At 28.6% G+C, this 12,358-nt stretch overlaps 1 protein-coding gene and 1 non-coding gene across 2 annotated transcripts in view; one reads left to right on the top strand and one right to left on the bottom strand.

The window, feature by feature from the left end:
- The window catches only part of LOC119690151 (putative uncharacterized protein DDB_G0277255), a 98,658-nt gene that overhangs the window by 71,910 nt on the left and 14,390 nt on the right, over positions 1–12,358 (bottom strand). The window lies entirely within an intron of this gene.
- Trnag-gcc lies at positions 2,858–2,928 on the top strand. The gene has a single exon. It is a non-coding gene; the product is annotated as a tRNA-Gly (tRNA).

Here is a 12,358-nt window from a genome sequence, read left to right on the forward strand (position 1 = left end):
ATGAGTAAAACCGAAACCATTGACCAGGATGCACGAATCTAGTCCAAACAAAGTACACACGAAGACATAACAACATCGTGAAGATACTCCACAAAAACCTTCTTAGTATGTATAAACACCAAGTGGTTGAGCTACCCTATTACAGATATAATACACCACCAATTATGGAGAATGAAGACGTCAAGATATAATACAAGATATACTCAGACCACATGATATTCCTTAACCGCCCCAATATCACGATCCTTGATGAAATTGAACGTAACTGCTACTTCATTGATATTGCAATCTCTTCTACTAGAAACATGAGCCGTACATACACAGAGAAAATTAGTAGATATGCTGAGCTAGCAGTGAAAACTAAACGAAACCGGAACCTTAAGGAAATCAAGACCATTTCAATAATAATAAGCACTAAAGGTGTAATTGACAAACATATATGTAGAAATATGAGCATCCGACAAAACTTCGTCGATACCATGCAGAAGTCAGTCATCATCCATACCTACCCTATCACCAGAAATTTCATCAAATAAATTTACACATACAATATATAATAATACAATATATTTTGTTTTAAGCTAAGGCTTCCAAAATGTGTTTTTATAATAATAATATGATGTATAGCAAAAATATTGTACATTATATTATTATTATAATGAAAAAAAAAAAACATAACAATTTCAATAGATAAAAAATTATTTAATAGTAAAGTAAGTATGCGGTTATATTTTTCCCAGAAAACGACGTTCTCAAGAACTTGGCATTTTTTATGACATCATATCATGAAACAATCTTTAAAAAAATTTACACTTCAAAACATAAACAATATAGTTGATTCGAGAACTTTAATCAAATGACGGCCAAATATTATGTAGCAATTTCATCGCTTAGGTTTTAAAGCAACTTGCAACAGATCCATTATTTAATAGAGTAATATTCTTTAGCGATTAATTTAATTCTTGTTTGAAGGTTTTGTAAATGATTTAAATTATTTACAAGTAATTGGAATGAAAACACCAACAAGACGTTCATGACATATACTTACATCCACAAAAATTAACAGTTTGATGTGATATCGTCTGAAGGTGTAATCGGGTCGTATTATTTTGCAAATGAAAATGGGATCTGCATTTCCATCAATGAGAAACATAAAAACTGATTTTTTGCAGCATAACTTAAATGATAAAAATGATATGTGCTTTTAAAAACATGGTTCAAAAAGCTCTATCATTCGTGGTATAATTACAATAATAATCTGAGAGAACCATTCAATAACCGTGTATTTGTTAGAGAAATACCAAAGTTAACTGGCTACCAATACTATGCGATATAACTTTATTGACTTTCTGTCTTGGGGTTGTATTAAATCATTGGATCATTTCAAGGATCCATACTTACTCAATTAAAACGAACACTATTCGTGTTATCGGTGAAATAATTAGAGACTTATGTGAAGTCCCTATTTCTCTATATTAGAAACAAATATTGGTGTTCTCGAATTTGTGAAAAAAATAATAATTTGTAGATGAAAATATGAATCAATATTAAACAAAAAACAACAATATTATATATATTAAATATACTCCATCATTTTGGTATCTAAGTAGCTAAGGTGATACTAATGCCCTAAGACAAAACTTTTTACATACGATATTTTTGATATTTTTTAACTACTACTGGCTTAAATGAGGTAATAGCACTATTCTCTAACTATCCTATGTTATTTTCTTACAAATAGCAAATTAATATACAAAAAAATGAACAATTAGTCATAACGTATCTTATTGATCCTAATGTCGCCTTTTTTTTCAATAAGATCCATTCTTCCAAGATCCAAGCAAGATCCATTCTTTTTTGTCCATTGTGACATTATATTATAATATAGTATATTAATAATCTAAAATATACTTTTATAGGGTATTAGTTGAATAAAAGTTCATCGATGTTTTTTTGTGTTTGATATTCGTAGCTCTCAACGATTTAAGTTTTTGAAAAATATTGACACATTTAACAGCTGTCGTGACCAATAAAAGTTGGCTCATTAAAAAGAATGTCATGGTGGCGGTAGTTAAAAGCCAAATATTCCCGAATCAAATGATTGTATTCATTTACTTTCAATGGATGTGGAGTTAAATTTTTTAACTGGACGCTGTGATTCAAAGATTAGTAGAGGTGTTAGATTTTGCTCGCTTCCCAATATGAAGGAAACTATGTCCCAATATAAAGCTTCAGCTGGTATTGAAATTCCAATAGCACATTTATTGAAACATTATCGTGATAGGAGTATTACGCCTGTTAAGTCTTGAATCACTCTAGACTTTTGTGCATCTATCAATCACTTTTATAGCATATAGTATAGTAAAGTTTAGAAGAAATAGTTTTAGTTGGTATAACTATTAGAATTATTCGAACTATTAGAATTATTAGAACTATTACAATTTCTTCTTTGTTTGAATAAAATAGCATCTCCTCCCTTATTTACAATTTCAATACATATAAAGTCTTTATTTAATAAATTTTTATCAACCTATGACACTTTGTAATCCTAAGTCGCTTTGCATTACTTATTTAGACAATTTAATTAAGACTAAAATTTTATATTAACATTTCCTTTTTTTCAATTTTGCTTAAGTTTCGTTCACGTTTTATTAAATTCGTCTTAAAATCAAGTGAGAATTGTAATAAAAATTACTGTATAAATTTTAACATTCAAAACAGTTTGAATGTCATATCGGTAAGAATTGATTAACTGCGTTTAACACTAACTTATGGACCACTTTTCGTTAGAAGGCGTGGTATTTATTATTTATTTAGTAAAGTTTAAATATATTTTTAGTTACCGGATATTACAGAAGCATCGATGGTTCAGTGGTAGAATGCTCGCCTGCCACGCGGGCGGCCCGGGTTCGATTCCCGGTCGATGCAAATCTTTTTTATTTTCTTTTAATGAACCTGCATATGTAGGGTATTTTTTTAGCTGCATGAGAACTTAATATATATTTATTATAATCTGGTAGATAATTCCACGATATTTATTTTTTGAATATAATTTCTGGCATATGTCCACAGCAGCTACAAGTTACATAGTCCACTTGATCAGTGCAATTTTTGACTATTTTCTTCAATAAATATGGCCGTATGGCGTCATGGTGGCATGAACATTGGCTTCCAATACTTCAAGAGTTGCTGGTTTGTCGACATAAACCAATGACATAACATAGCCCAATAAAAAATAATCGGCGTTAAATCACACGAACGAGAGGCCCGTTAACAGGACCACTCATGGGGAAATAAAGTTGTCACCAAATTGATCTCGCAATAAATCGAGTGCGCTGTATAGCAAGTTAATTTTAATGGATGTAATGGTGATTTATTAACGGGTTGAGGATTACCTTCGCTTTATATATGACAATTTTGCTTATGTGCTTCATCACTAAACACAATTCTTCGACGAAGTACTCTATGAACTTCGCGAACAGACTTATTTTTTCAATGAGTGTTGTACTAGCTGCAGCGCTATAAATTATGGTTGCAACTAGGATTCACCACTACACACTTCTATCAAAATGATATACGATTACATTATATTCGTTCGAAGGAGAGAGAGAGCTATTGTATCCAGCGATACATCATGCGTTGGGCTTTACACTTTAGTCACATTGTTAATACAAAATTTGCCAACTTTTCAAGGAATAGATATAGGTTTCAAGTAAGGTTATATAAAGCCATATGTGTATGAGTTCGATAACTCGCCTAATCTTTTACAATTTGAATGGGTTGTGATAAACTTTTACCATATTTTTTATATTTGGTATTTCCGGATTACCATTTATTCCGGTTTTTAAAAAAATTTTATTAATATGGACACCAAAAATGTATTGCTTCAGTTTTTTGCCAGTAAATGCTTAAAAGTTGTATGAAAATAGATTAATGATGTTGGTAGGAAGATAGAAAAACGTTTTAAATCAATTTGGAAAACTAATACTGGAAAATATTGGAGAAAAACCAATAAAATATTTATTCTTTTAAGCAAATAGTCAATTATTTCCACCAAAAATAACACTAATATGTTTCGAAGAACCGAATATAATATAAAATATTGATTTAGGTATTTTTTTTATTATTATATTCAATTAATTGAATTTTTGACCGACTAGAATTAAAAATAATAAAAAAATTTTTGTTGTTGCGATTTCACTACTGTTCGATAAAAATCTCTATTAAAAACAATAGTTTATATCAAGTTTTTGGTTTTTTTTTGTCAAGAACGGACGCTAAAAAATAATTTAAGTATTATTAGAAAAAATCTATTTCAGTCGTAAAACCATTAAACTATTTCAATTATTTAAAGTTAGTAAGCAAATACTCCGCATTGCGATTATATGGTAACTTCGTAGTAACTTTTTATTTATTAGTTTTAATTTTAAACGTGCTGGTATCACTTTTTATACCGTAACAGAATATTTATCTAACCTAAACCACAGCACGGCACAGTACAGCTTAATCCTGCGAGCATATCCTTGTTACACTTCATCTATTTTTAACCATCCATTTACTTGTACTTGTACGACGACATGTACTTGATTACGTACCTGAACCGCGTATTCTTTTGAAGCCATAAAATTATTTAATATATACATTTTATTACATTTCCTTCCTTCGACCGGTGCCAGGTGTAAGCCCATAAAATAATTTTATTTTACTTTTATTTGGCATTTATTTTATTACTTATTTTACTATGCAAACAAAAAAAAAATAATAAAAAAAAACAAAGAAAAAATCATGAATAAAATTCTAGAAACGAACAAACTCTGCCATTACATAAATTTCATTAAATCCCAATTGAGATTTCAGCAACGCTGTTGGATATTATATCTGGTCAATTTAATATATGGAATTTGAAAAATTATGATTTCAAGCTTTAATAGTTTTGGTTTATTTGTGTTCTTAATTTCTTTGTTTTTTTTTTGTTCATTATTTATTCATATTTTTTTCATAATTTTTTCATATTTTTTTCATATTTCTTTCATATTTCTTTCAAATTTTTTCATAAATTTGAAGCAATTACTGCAAATTAAGCGAAGTGCTGGAGTGTACCCAGTCCGTGTGCCCGTGTGGGCATTAATTTATGTGGGCTGTAGAATTTTCCTGTAATACTGAATTCTTTATTATCATTGTAAATTTTTTTTTGGCAGTCTATGTTGGTTATTAGAATTGCCAGACATTATTTCAACGACATGTAGTGCATGATTTTTACACTGTAATTTGTGTGTTCTCTAAACTCTCTTATAGTAAGTGTCTCTGAATGATTAAAGATAGAACCAATTAATATCGATTAAGTGAAGTTTTGATTTTAAATTATAGTTAATTTAATATCGTATTTTTATAGTTGCGAAACTGATTGTTCTATAAAACTAATATAAAAACTAAAAAGAGCTTTGAACTTTATTTTATGCCAGGTGACTGATTTAATTAAATATTTAGAAACATATGAAGGCGCTTTCTTTTGCATAAACTTTGCAAAAGAACACTTAGTTATATTACCAAAACAATAAGCGATGTAACAAGAGTTAGAAAAAATAATAGATAAATGCAGAGAAATAAATATGGAATGATATATACAAAAATATACTATACATAAGTAATTAAGGCTTAAAAAAATTGTACTAATCGATCTACAAGTAAAAACATAAAAGTTGTGAAGAAATGAAAGATTTGCTCAAGATAACAATGTCTGATCTGAAGTCTCTAGCAGTTATAATCAATATCTGAAATAACACTATTAGATAAGCGATAAAAAAACCTTATTTAATAGATTATGATTACTAGATACTGATTATACTGATCAATCTAAAAGTAAAAACATAAAAGTTGTAAAAAAATGGAAGATTTGCTCAATGCAATAATGATTGAGGTGTGGTCTCTGGCAGTTGTTACAATAATTATCTGAAATATCACTATCAAATAAACGATATAAAAACCTTATTTAATAGAAAATGATTTATAGATTATAATTATACTGATCAATCTAAAAGTAAAAACAAAAAAGTTGTGAAAAAATGAAAGATTTGCTCAATGCAATAATGATTGAGGTGTGGTCTCTGGTAGTTGTTATGATCATTATCTAAAACACCACTATCAGATAAGTGATATAGAAACCTCATTTATAAGATTATGATTAACAATGCTATTATGGCAACTGTGACTGTATTCACCTCAGTCATTATTATAATATTTGACTCAATTATGACGATTTGATATTTGTGCAACATTTGAAAAAGCTCTTTCTGTCTAAAATGTCACAATTTTATGACGATTCAGTTTCATAAGAGACTGAAGAGAAAGTAATAATGATATATACAATAAGTTAATATATAAAAACAATTAGTCAATTTTTTATTATTGTTAAAAATAATAATAAGGAAAAAAAAAGGAAATATTTGGTAATATCTAATCAGGCTGTTTAGACTACTGTCGCTGACAATAGCAGTGTAAAAATGATTATTTCTATTCCACAAGGTAAAGGGTTATATAAGAATACTTTAAATGATTAGAGAGTATTGTCAGAAAGAAAGTAGTAGAAGAAAGGTAGTGTCCTGAACTGTTATGCTTGTGTACTAGATAGATTTAAAATAATTACTTTTAATCTTGATGCCAAAAAGATAATCATGCTTTAAATAATACAGATATATGAGATATATTCAGAAATTTAATGAAACTTGGAAAAAATATTTGACCAATAAAATTGTTAACTTGTGTTGGATTATTGGAATAAGGTTTCTTTTTTTTTATTATTTCATTTGGAATCTATCATTCCATCACTGAACTTCTTACAGGATACTATAGACTTAATTATCACGTGAAGATTATAGGTACGGTAGAAAGTAATTTCTGTCGACTCTGTCATGAGGAGAAGGAAACATCAGAACATATTCTATGCAACTGCGCAGGAGACGGATCTTAGTCCCAAATCAAATAGGTAAAATTAAGCCCACAGCAATTACGAGATATATAAATAGTCTAGAATTGTTTTAGTTAGGCCTTTAGGTGCACAATAGATCTTTTAGATCGGGGTGCATTCATAGCCAATTATTTAATAATAATAACTGTTGCATACTTAGTATTTAAGATCTAAACTATAGAAATCAAAACATGCATAACATAAAGGCTATAGGGGCTATAGTGGGCTTACACTAATGCATCATAAGAAAGTTGCATTTTTTTTAAAGTATCTCAATACTTTGAGTTTAAACTTCAGATGTTTTTTAGTTAATAGCTTTAGAAGAGTTAGCTTAAAGGGAAGAGTTATTTTTTCTAACTTTTATTGTAGGAACATAATGTAATAAGTAGTGTAAAAAATTATATAGAAATTACAGAATACAATAAATGGAAATTTAATTATATTATAACTATAAATATATGTGTAAATTTATTGATAAATAATTCGAATTTGAAGAAAAATACCTAAAAACGTTCTTTTCATACCTCATATTTGTGTTAATTTTATAATAGCTGAGAAATTTAGGCCATTTCAATTGTACTCCATATTAATTTTTTAATGAATAATAAATTTTATTTGAATAAAATTTTCTTTTCCTATGAAACATAAAAGATGTGAAGCTATTATTTCACTCTGAATTTTTTCTATTTTATTTCACTAACTTTTATATTTTGTTAGCTTTGAATTCCCTTGGTTGCAGTTCATAGCTGAAAAGTGAAAAAGTATCTTTTCTTAGAACAACTTCAGTAGTATTTTCTTGTTCCTTCTTAAAACTTTTGAACTTAAAATTTTAAAGTTGTTTTTAATGAGACAATATTAGACACTGCATAATTCTTTATTTTTTGTTGTTGGACTGTACTACTTTCTGAGAATTCAGAACCTAAGAATTCGCAACGAAATCTCAATGTATCTGCAATATTTTATGAAATTTTTTGTTGAAATATGGTAGAATAATATGACTATCTGCAAAATTTGGAAATAATATTCTTTATTAAATTCACATAAGAATTTTGCTTGAATTCGAAATTATTTGCAATAATTCTCAATTCAAGGTAATTTGATAATAAAAATCAAAACAAATAATAATATAAAATAAATATTTGCATAAATACTTAATTATGAACAATTTGATTATGGTTTTTTAGAAATAAGCTTTTAATTATTTTCAATTTGATTTCAAATAATTTATAATACGTCATTCGAGGAAAAAAAATATTTATTACACAAAATTTAAAATAGCGTTTTTTTAAAAATTATTTTTTGTTTGTTATGAAAAGAAATTATACAATGTATGATCTATTGACAAGCCGACCTATTCATTGATAATAAAGAAATTTGTTTTCTTCATATTGCGACCAAAAACCATAGTTCTTTAGTTGATCTTGAAATATGTAAATGAGTATATATGTTACGAGTACTTATAGAAATAAATATATTTATATAGATTAAATAGATATATCTTATATATAAAATTAACATTGTCAAAATGTTAGTTACCGTACTCCTCCGAAACGGCTTTACCGATTTTTACCAAATTTTATATGCGTATTCAGTAGGTATGAGAATCGGCTACTATCTATTTTTCATACCGCTAAAGTGATTAGGGAGTCCCTACCCAGCAAAAATATTCTTATCAAAGGATACTATAACAAATACCGACGGATATCCAATATATCGTCGAAGAAATCCCGATAATGGGGGACAATGGCGGGTGGTGCCGTATTCGCCTCTGCTAAGCAAGACATACAATGCTCATATTAATGTTGAGTTTTGCAGTTCTGTGAAGAGCATCAAATATATAAGTATGTCCATAAAGGCAGTGATATGGCTGTGTTTAGAGTAGAAAATACTAATGTAAATGCTCCTCCAATGAACAAAAACGGTGAAATTACGCTCTACCAAATTGGTCGGTACATCAGCTCCAATGAAGCTGCTTGGCGTATCTTCGGTTTTCTAATTCATGAACGGGATCCAGCAGCTGTTCAGTTAGCCGTCCATCTTGAAAACGGTCAGCGTGTATTTTTCACGAACGAGACAGTGATTGATCGTGGTACAAATCCACCTAAATCTACACTCACTGCATTTTTTGAATTGTGTAATAGTACGGATGATTTTGGTGCCTTTGCAAGAACATTACTCTATTCACAAGTACCACGCTATTTCACATGGGCTCAAACAAAAAAATGGATGCCCCGCAAGCAAGTTTCACCAGTTGATGCATGTCTCAATTTATTTAAATCGAACGCTTATTTACAGTTAATCCAAGACACACTGAGTGCTTTTATCTTCGACTGTTGTTGGTTAATGTTACTGGCCCATTATCATTATTATTATTTACAGTCAATCCAAGACAATTTAAATTTGAAGATACAACAGTTGTTGCCAGGGAACTTGGTATCATACAAATCTATTGATTTTAAATTAATAATTTAATAAATAAACTATAATAACTTAAAAATAATATTGTTTGGCGTTTGTTATTTTTATTTTCCTTTTCGTTCATAGCGCTCCATGCCTATTTCATGCATATACCACATACTTACACACTTATAATAAGTAAGTTACTTTTTGTCTACACTAGAATTTATCTAGAAACTAGAAATAATTAATGAGGCAAAACAACGTTTGTCGGGTTATCTAGTATATTTATATAGATAGATATATTTTTGATGTAATGATATATGTTTGTTTAATTCAAAAGTTTTATAAATTAAGATAAAAAAGTTGTGTCGGCTTTACAGTTCCTTATATATCCGTCGGTTTTCTCTAGTCTTCGTCAAAAAAAAAAAACACTAGTCCCAACCACTCTGACTTCTCGTAACACATTGACATTTCTTATAATATACTGACACTTCCTACTACTGCTTAGTATTGTCTCTATATATATGTAATACATAATTATTGTGATGTGATATGTCATCACGAAGTTAAGGTCTGTTGTGCCCCTTTCATGGATAAATAATAAAACAAATCCCATTCCTTAGTAAATATTAACACAGATATCCCTTTTTTGTGGGTCCGAAAGTAAGTGTAAACAAAACACAGTTATGATTAAGATTTTCAGCAAATTTTTATTTCAAACAATATATTTGGACCTTGGAAATGTTGTTCAAATGCCCACAAATATCTTATAGTACTTACGATAATTTTACATGATTTACCTGCGAGAGTTTGAGGATTGTCTGCGTATACACGATTCTTTGTGAACCTTCAGTAAAAAAGTCAGAGGCAATTATACAATTTGAATGTGAAGTTACACATTCGAGAAATTTCTCTAAAAAGTAAGTTGCTTGTGGAGCACCATTCTAATAAAACTACACATCACCTTTATTTATATGTATAATTTCAAACAATTTCTTTTACGCGTTCAATATTTTCAAATCAGTATGGGTCCATCACACTTTCAAATAATACAAACTTTACAATAATATGTAGTGAGTTTTTGTAGATACAATGGTCTTTTGTGGATTTACTCTGATTTTTACTATGGAAATGACAATTTATTCTATTGACATATCCACTAAAAATAATACAATGTACGTACTAAAGAATCACCATTTTTGTAGTAAGTTTTTACCACTTAAACAAGTTAAACTATTGCTAAACGATAAGTATTGTAAAATGGCAACTTTGAAACTCAGCATATGATGGCTTAGATTAGGGCTGTCCAGATCAGATACGTTCGCGGGCCAATATAAATGACTGTGCAGATTGGAGGGCCGCAGAAACACGTAAATACGTCCATGGTTTTTTTTTGGAGTTACGGTAATAATATTAAATTTAGTTTTATTTGGTATCCCAATAAAATAGTGTAATATTACCGAAATATGTCAAGGAAAAATTTGCGTAATTGTGGTACATTAGAATGATACATTATTTATTTATTTGAATTGCTTTGGGATATGGTAAAATAGTGTAATATTACCGAAATAAATCAAGGAATAATGTGCGTAATTGTGGTCGTTTAGAAACAGTTCGGGTCCACACATATATTATTAGAGGGTCCAATGTGGCCTGTAGGCCGTGCATTGGACAGCATTGCCTTAGATTATAGTTCTATTTGATGTAGTATATTAGTATTTTAGTTTTATTTTACTTCACTTTAAGTATATTGTATTTCATAGAAATTTATAACAATTATATTATATAGGTATATAAAGCTAACAGTTATGGCATTTTCGCCGTCTATGGAAATTTAGATTAATATTTTTATAATTTATCTTAAAAATTAAATTCTATTTGATGCATATAACTGAACTAGTGTTGCCAAAACAGATTATAGAAGTTTTTATAATCTCTCAAGAAAGTCATCTTTACAAATTGTTTAAGTTGTACGATATAGACTTAAAAAACAACACCAGGAAGGGTCCAGCAGAAGCGGTATAGGGAAAGTATTTTAATACATGGGAAAAATAAAAAAAATGTGATGACTTAAGTTTATTTAGAAGTTAATGATCTGTAGACAAATATATTATTATTAGAGAAGAGAATTTTGTCACGATCTATGAGATTTGTTGTATCTTGTATAGCATCTTTTAGATTATTGGGTTAGTTTCTACTTTATTTTAATTTACGCAAATTAAACTTAGTAAATTTAATCTCATAAAGATTAAAGATTATTTAAATAAAAATAATACAAGATAAAATATCTAATTTTTTGTAGAAAATAGAAAGATATTTTATTCATTACTTTAAGAATTCACAAGTCACAAAACAAATTTTATTTCTTGTTTTTGTTTTGTTGTTGATAGAAATAATTACGAATATGATTATAATTATAATTAATTAATCATAATAGTCTTTGTTATCTTCTAAATTTGTTACTTTTGGCTTTTGGTTGCTTTTGGTTGCTTTTGATAAATGTTTTCTGTTTTCTTATCTTTAAGTTAAAATCTCATTGCAATTATAAATATACGCTGTTCAACTATACGTTGTTATTGTGAATTTATATATATATATATGTATATATGCATATATGAAAGATATATGCATATATATGTATATCTTATACATTATAATTGTCAATATATATGCAAGTATATCTGAATGGAACAAATTTCATATGTGTATATAGTTTCTTTGTCGTCGACTCGCCCGCAGCAGATATTCATAAATTTTTGAGCATTCACAGTTATCAGTTTTGTGCGTGTTTTGTTATCAATTATCAGTTTCTTTTTTCGTATTATTATTATTTTTATTTAATATTTTTTTTTTTTGCCTATTGAATAACAACACATTTAACCTACTCATTATTGAAAGTAGGCATTGTATCTTAAGAAAGCCGGCGGTAGTGCAAGTATTCGGGCAATGGGGTAATTTGTCTAGCACTTCTATCTTGTTTCGTTCGTGCCAAGC

The sequence above is a fragment of the Teleopsis dalmanni genome, chromosome X (assembly GCF_002237135.1).
Source record: "Teleopsis dalmanni isolate 2A chromosome X, ASM223713v2, whole genome shotgun sequence".
Taxonomy (NCBI): Eukaryota; Metazoa; Arthropoda; class Insecta; order Diptera; family Diopsidae; genus Teleopsis; species Teleopsis dalmanni.